We start from the raw sequence: 8,568 nt of genomic DNA on the forward strand, positions 1-8,568 counted from the left end.
ACCCTGAGACTATCTCTATGTCTTCCATCAATTTTGAAATTCGTGCATCCATTGGATTCCTGTACCTGCACCTGCAACTTGAAAAAGGGTGTCTAGGTGGGTATATAGGGTTTTGCCTTAGTCAAACCCCTTGTTTTGGTGATTTCCACTTCCACAAATAGCTGATAATGTACTAAAAATTTTTGTGCAATAATATTGTGTGTATACAAGATCCTAAATGAACAAGAAAGTAAATCTACAGTTCTACCCTATGCTTTGGAGAGAAAACCCTAAATGCTTGTAAATGTAAATGCAAATGCTTGAAATCAGAAATGATCTAGATCTAAAGCATGAATGTAAATCTGAAAATGAAGCTCATACAAAGACATGAAAACAACATGAAACCATACCAAACCCTAAGGGAGAGGTACAAGCCAATCATCAGTCGGTGATTTCCTGTTATTCTTCAATGTCTTCAAAGATCCTAAAGGATGTTGAAAATGATTGATGTAGACTTGGTGAATGCTTGATTTGTTGTTGTAGACTTCATAAAACCTGCACTTTCACTTAATAAGAATCTTCTTGAATTGCTAGATCTTAGATCTTCAAATGAGGAAAGGAAGGGTTTATGTAGGAGACCCTAACTTTGTTTTGAGTCATAGGACAACTTAGAAATAATATTTTTTGCCAATCTCTTGGATTTGAATATTAAAATATTGCCAAAACATGCTTCCAAAATTCGGGGAGAAAAAGTCGAGACCATGTTGCGCTTTGAAAAATGTGCTCCTCAAAACGGGCCCCCATTTTTTAAAAATGGGGGCCCATTTATGCTTCGGACTTCCGAGCTGAAAGGCGATGGGGGCCCGAAGCTAAAATAAATGGGCCCCCATTTTTTTATAAAATGGGGGCCCATTTGTAAAAAACAAGCCCCCGTTTTTAAATTATATTTTTACCACTTTTTTGGGCGAATTATTTCAATTTCACCATGACAGTAAATTGAGAACAGGAGATCAAAAACAGGCCCCCATGTTGTGGATTCCATTTCAAGCCTCCACCACTATCCCAGGTACACATTCAATCATCTATTTTCATATTTCATAATGTTCTTGTATATTTTTCCTATTTTTTGTGTATCATTTAGTTTTTTTGTCTATTATTTAGTTTTTTTTGGTATTATTTTAGTTTTTTTTAGAGTAGCCTATAAATAAATTAGTTTTTATATTTGTAAATTCTTGATTTTGATCTGAAATATTCTTCAATAGTTAACCCTAAACCCTAATCAACAAATTTACAAATCAAAACCAAACCTAGATAGTTAACAAAACAAAATATCAAATTAGATATCTCAGAAACATCAAAACAAAAACGAAATCGAAACAAAAACAAAAACATAAATGAAATCGAAACAAAAACGAAAACGGAAACGAAATCGAAACAAAAACAAAAATGAAAATGAATTCAAAACAAAAACAAAAATGAAAATGAAATCGAAACAAAAACAAGAATGAAAAGGAAATCGAAACAAAACCGAAAATATGTACCAAAATTGTTCTTAATCTATTGGAAATATTGCATTATAACAGACAATGAAAGATTGTTCGCATTTCAATAAGGATATTGAGAAGGTTGTTGATGATTATGGATATAACTAATTAAAGATGTTTACTGTCTTGATATTATTATTTTATCATTGATGTCAAGAAATTGATTTTCTAATTCAATATGATGTTGTCATATATTGAGAAGTATGATTTGAAGAATATAAAGATGTTGGTAAAAGACATAGGAAAGAATATGATGAATAAGGGGATGAATAAGATATTCAATGGGCAACTATTATCGAGTCAGACAATGATGAGATCATGATGTTCAGATTGTTTTAACATCATACATATGTTGTAAATTGTAAAGGTTAATACTATACTATGTTATCAAGCAAAGAACCTAGTCGATAAACCCTAAGGTTATCGCTATTAGTTAATGAAGGTGGAATGTCTACCGAGTGAAGTTTAGTATTTACCGAGTTGTTATCGAGTTGTAACTGAGCTATAACAGAATGCATTAAATGTTTGCATGCATTATTTAATGAAGGAAGTTGATGAGCTGGAACTAATTAAATGATTGGTATGTCATGCATGAAGTTTGTTAATGAATCTAAGGAAATGGAAAGTTGGCATGAAGATCTACAGCATAGATTGAACCACAATACCCTGGCACAAGTGCCAAGAAATATATGCAAGTTCCAAGGTGGGGTAAAACATTTTCAGATCAAAAGATGCATTGAACCTAGACAAGATCAAAGATCTGATGGCTATGATTGATCATGGGAAATGTGATCAAGGAGATTAAGCGGTTACCTAATTGTTTATAAATAGAAAACTATTGATAAACAATGTATGTGGGCAAGTGTATGCACAAGGATGCTACATAGTGATTACCAAGCACAGAGGCTTGAAGACCTGTTTGAATAACAGAGTATAGAAGCCCAGCAAATGGACAAGATTAGTTCTATGTCTAGATTGTATTGAACAAATAAGAATCTGCTTTAGCATTTTAGATGTGAAGTTGCAAATAGATTTTATTACTGTTATTTTGTGAAAGTGACAGAAAATCTCTTAACCAAGTGGACTTAACAGTCTTATTTGTAAAACCCTATAGCAAGGTGACATTCTGATTGAGTGTTTGAAATCCTTTTTACAAGGTCACTTCTAACAAGGTGAAGATCCTAACAGATCTGAGGGAAATCCCTTAACCGGGTCACATCTAGCAATGTGTTTGTAATCTTTAACAGGATTTGCTTTTAACCAAGCATACTCTAGAAGAGTATATTTCTTAGTGGGTCCAAAATCCCACAGTGGTTTTTCCCTATTTGGGTTTCCACGTTAAATCTGGTGTTATGAGGTTTATGATTTTTATATGCTTTTGAGTTTTCATGTTTAAAAGTTTTGGTTATATTATTGAAATATATGTTACCAAGGTTGAATCTGATGTTTTTATGGAAGATTAAGTTTGTATGATTCACACCCCCCCCCTCTCATCTTGTTGGCTATTGGATCTATACTTACATTTAGTATCAGAACTATCAATTGGTATCAGAGCATTGGACTCTGGAAGAAAAGTTTAAAGGCACTTGAGTTAAAGATCCAAAGATGTATAAGACGGATGCACCGAAGCTGAACAAGTCAAGTTTCTCTACATGGCAGAAAAGGATGAAGCTACATCTATTAGGAGTTGGAAAATATGTTGTATACTATCTGGAGAATGATTTTGTTACACCGAGCACCTATCCATTAACTATGGAAGAGATAAAGGCAAAGCAAGAACATATTCAAGCAATGATTGAAATAACATCTGCATTGACTGACTTAGAGTTTAATGATCTAGAAGGCTGCAATGATGCAAAGGCTATGTGGGATAAGCTCATATCAGTATATGGAGGAGATGAACATGTTCAAAGAGAAAAATTAGATAGTCTAAGAGGACAACTTGAATATATGAGGATGAATGAAGGTGAGAACATAACTCAGTACAGTACAAGACTAAAGGAGATTGTCAATCAAATCAAAGGAGCAGGTGGAACTATTGAAGAAAAGCATATAACAAGTAAGTTGTTGAGAACCCTTCTACCAGCTTATGCAATCCGAGTCTCTGCAATCAATGAATTGAGGTCTGTACCTAATATGTCAGTTTCTTTAGATGCTACTATTGGTAAGCTACATGCACATTTGAATTAAGTAACTTTGATAATAGTGGATCTTCGATAGATAAAGTTGAATCTGCATTTAATTCTTTTCATCTTGATGAATCTAATGATTTCAATGAAAGAAAGTATAAGTACTCTGAAGGAGATCACAGTGGAGCAAGTGAAAGATTTTGTAAGAACATGGACGCAGTACACAAACTGTATGAGGAAATCAGAAAGCAAGAAGAGTTTGAAGCACTATTAGCCAAAAGGTTACTGAGAGGCAAAGGTAAGTATAAAGGAAAGCTACCTTTGAAATGTTTCAATTGGGACAAGATAGGACATATGGCTTCTAAGTGTCCTGACAAAGATTCTACTGAAAAGAGAGATTACCGAGATGACAGACAGAAAGACAATCATTATAGAGGACACCGAGACTTTAGAAGAAGAGATAGAAAGACATGTTTAATAGCTGATGAGGAATCCAATGATGATAAATCAGATGAGACTGATACAGAGGAAGTAGTTTATGTGGCTATCAAAGATGGATCAGATGAAGAAAGATATGAAGAAAAAGCCCTAATATCTCACATAAACACTAATGATTCTTGGATTATAGATAGTGGATGCTCACATCATATGACAGGAGATAAACACAAGTTTGTTATATTAGAAGATTATGATGGAGGCTATGTTAGATTTGGTAATGATGCACCATGTCCGGTAAGAGGTAAAGGATCCATAACACTTCTTGACAATGCAAGATGTAATGATGTTTATTGGGTTGAAGGTTTGAAATATAATTTGTTGAGTGTAGCACAGCTAAACAACATAGGTTACCGAATAGAATTTCAGAAAGGAATTGTCAAAGTTCATGACAAAAATGGAAAGTTAGCTACTACCGGGACACAAACAAAAGGTAATACATTTCACCTTGACTCTACTCACAACAAGTGCTTGCATGCAAAGATTGATAACACCTAGTTATGGCATAAAAGGTTTTGTCATGTTAATTTTGATAATTTGATCAAGATAAGTAAGAAGCACAAAGTAAGAGGTCTACCAAGTCTTGAAAAACCTAAGAATGCTATGTGTCGAGGATGCCAGATGGGTAAGATGACAAGATCAAGTTTTAAAAGTAAGTCTTACACTTCTAAGGGAATTTTAGATCTAGTGCACACTGATCTTTGTGGTCCTATGAAAGTTCAAAGTTATTATGGTGATAAATATTTCATATTATTTGTGGATGACTATTCAAGGATGATGTTAGTAATGTTTTTAAAAGAAAAATCATAAGCTTTTCAAATGTTTAAATGGTATAAGGCAAGAGTTGAAAATGAAACAAGAAGACAACTGAAATGTCTTAGATTAGATAGAGGAGGAGAGTTCACATCTGATGAATTCAACTTATTTTGCAATGATCATATGGTATTAAAAGACAAGTCTCTGCACCGAGAACTCCACAGTAGAATGGAATAGCTGAGAGAAGAAACAAATCTATTGTGGATTGTGCTAGAACACTGATGATTGAAAAGAAGGTACCACAAACATTTTGGAGAGAAGCAATAAGCACAACGGTTTACACCTTGAACCAAGTACAATTGAAGAAAGGTACTTTGAAGACACCATATGATATCTGGTATGATAAGAAACCTAATGTAAGTTATTTTAAAATATTTGGAAGTAGATGCTATGTTCACAAAGATGATAGAAATGGCAAGTTTGATCAGAAGAGTGAAGAAGGAACATTTCTAGGTTATTCTTCTAGAAGAAAAGCATTAAAATGTCTGATCAAATCATCTAACAAAATAGTAGAAAGTGCAAATGTGAAAATTGATGAATTTGCAGAAAGAAATGATGAAGGAAATTCCAAGGAACCAAAAGACTATGATGAATTTGTCTATGTTCAACTGAGAAGTCTTACCGAGAAGATTGTTGAAGAAAATGAAGAGAATATCCAATTACTGAGTGATGAAGAAGATCATATAGAGCCTACCGAGCCTGTATTAGCCAAGTATGTCAGAAGACATCATGCACCAAGTCAGATTATAGGAGATGAGGATGATCCAGTGATGACAAGGAACAAACTGAGACAGAAAACATGTTTGATATCTGAATTTGAACCAAGAATAGTGAAAGAGGCATTTAACAGTGAAGATTGGATAAATGCTATGACAAAAGAGATTGATCAAATCAAGAAGAATGACACATGGACACTAATCCCAAGACCAAAGGACAAAAATGTAATCGGTACAAAGTGGATTTTTTGAAACAAGCTAAATGAAAAAGGAGAGGTCATTCGAAACAAAGCAAGACTAGTTTGCAAAGGTTGTCCTCAAGAAGAAGGAATTGATTATGGTGAAACTTTTGCACCTGTTGCTAGACTTGAAGGAGTAAGAACATTGTTGGCATATGTTGCTTTCAAAAATTTCAAGGTATATCAAATGGATGTCAAATCTGCATTTCTGAATGGAATATTAGAAGAAGAAGTTTTTATTGAACAACCTGAAGGATTTGTTGAAGACAATAATAAAGATCAGGTATGTAAATTGAACAAAGCTTTATATGGTTTGAAACAAGCACCTAGAGCATGGTATGAAAGATTGCACTCTTATTTGATTAAGATTGGTTTTATAAGGACAAGTGAGAATAGCAATATGTACATGAAGAATGATGAAAATGGAATACTGATCTCAGCCATATTTGTTGATGATATTATATTTTGTGGAAATGACTCTTTATGCAAGAACTTTGGAAATGAAATGAGCAAAGAATTTGAGATTTCATTAATCGGTGAGATAAAGTATTTTATAGGTTTACAGATACTGCAAATGAAAAATGAGATTTTCATTACTCAATCCAAGTACATAAAGGAAATCTTGAAGAAATTTGGAATGGAGGATTCAAAACCAGTAAGTACTCCTATGACTACCAACTGTAAATTATCAAAGAATGATGAATCTGCATCTGTTGATGAGACACTTTACCGATCCATGATTGGAAAACTTCAATATGTTGTTCACAGCAGACCAGACATAGCACATGTAGTAGGTATAGTTGCGAGATTCTTTATAGATCCTAAGGAAACACACATGACAATAATCAAAAGAATCTTTAGATACTTGAAAGGCACTGAGGATTATGGCTTAGTATATCAGAAAGGAAATGGTTTTGATTTAAAAGTCTATAATGATGCTGATTGGGCAGGCAACATTGATGATAGAAAAAGCACAAGTGGAGGAGCTTTCTTTTTAGGAGAAAGACTAGTGAGTTGGCTTAGCAAGAAACAAGGATGTGTTTCACAGTCAACAGCAGAAGCTGAATACATTGCTGCAGCATTGAATTGTACCAACATTGCATGGATCAAACAACTGTTGGAAGGTATAAATCAGAAAGTTACTGAGCCAGTAATTACATTATGTGATAATACTAGTGCCATTAACATTTCAAAGAATCCTATTATGCACTCTAAGACAAAGCACATCTCTATCAAATATCATTATCTTAGAGAAGAAGCTCAAGAGAAGAAAGTGGTGTTGGAGTATGTTAACACAAAGGAACAAATAGCAGATATCTTCACCAAGCCACTACCAAGGGACACTTTTGAATATCTCAGAAGTAAGTTAGGGGTCCTACCCCTATCCTCTACTCATTGATTGAGTTCAATGAAAGCATCAATCCGATGACTCTATCGAATATCTTTTGGGAGTTGATGCTGATTTATAAATTTTAGGATGTTTTCTAAAGGTGTATAGGAAATATTACAGGAAACAATACATGGAACAAGAATTAAAGACAAAATGCTTTGACCGGGACTGAATTGATTTATACACTTTAGTTCTTTACTTTTTGGCATTGTTGTCAAAGGGGGAGAAGACTAAAAGAAAACTAAGAAGACTACAAATTGGAAAGAAGACTGAAGAAAACAAGAGAAGTCTAATGTATGGGGGAGAGCATTTCAGCATTTCAGAATCACAACAATCTGAATCTTTTAAGGTCAAATCAATTGGTTTTGCCATCAATGCCAAAGGGGGAGATTGTTGGCATTTCAATAAGGATATTGAGAAGGTTGTTGATGATTATGGATATAACTAATTAAAGATGTTTACTATCTTTATATTATTATTTTGTCATTGATGTCAAGAAATTGATTTTTTAATTCAGTATGATGTTGCCATATCTTGAGAAGTATGATTTGAAGAATATAAAGATGTCGGTAAAAGACACAGGAAAGAATATGATGAATAAGGGGATAAATAAGATATTCAATGGGCAACTATTACCGAGTCAGACAATGATGAGATCATGATGTTCAAATTGTTTTAACATCATACATATGTTGTAAATTGTAAAGGTTAATACTATACTATGTTATCAAGCAAAGAACCTAGTCAGTAAACCCTAAGGAACCTAGTCGGTAAACCCTAAGGTTATCACTATCGGTTAATGAAGGCGGAATGTCTACTGAGTGAAGTTTAGTATTTACCGAGTTGTTATCGAGTTGTAACCAAGCTATAATAGAATGCATTAAATGTTTGCATGTGTTATTTAATGAAGGAAGCTAATGAGCTGGAACTGATTAAATGATTGGTATGTCATGCATGAAGTTTGTTAATGAATCTAAGGCAATGGAAATTCAGCATGAAGATCTACAGCGCAGATTGAACCACTATACCCTGGCACAAGTTCCAAGAAATATATGCAAGTTCCAAGGTGGGGTAAAACATTTTTAGATCGAAAGATGCATTGAACCTGGACAAGATCGAAGATCTGATGGCTATGATTGATCATGGGAAATGTGATCAAGGAGATTAAGTGGTTACCTAATTGTTTATAAATAGGAAATTGTTGATAAACAATGTATGCGGGCAAGTGTATGCACAAGGATGCTACATAGTGATTACCGA

Source organism: Cryptomeria japonica, chromosome 3, assembly GCF_030272615.1.
Source record: "Cryptomeria japonica chromosome 3, Sugi_1.0, whole genome shotgun sequence".
Taxonomy (NCBI): Eukaryota; Viridiplantae; Streptophyta; class Pinopsida; order Cupressales; family Cupressaceae; genus Cryptomeria; species Cryptomeria japonica.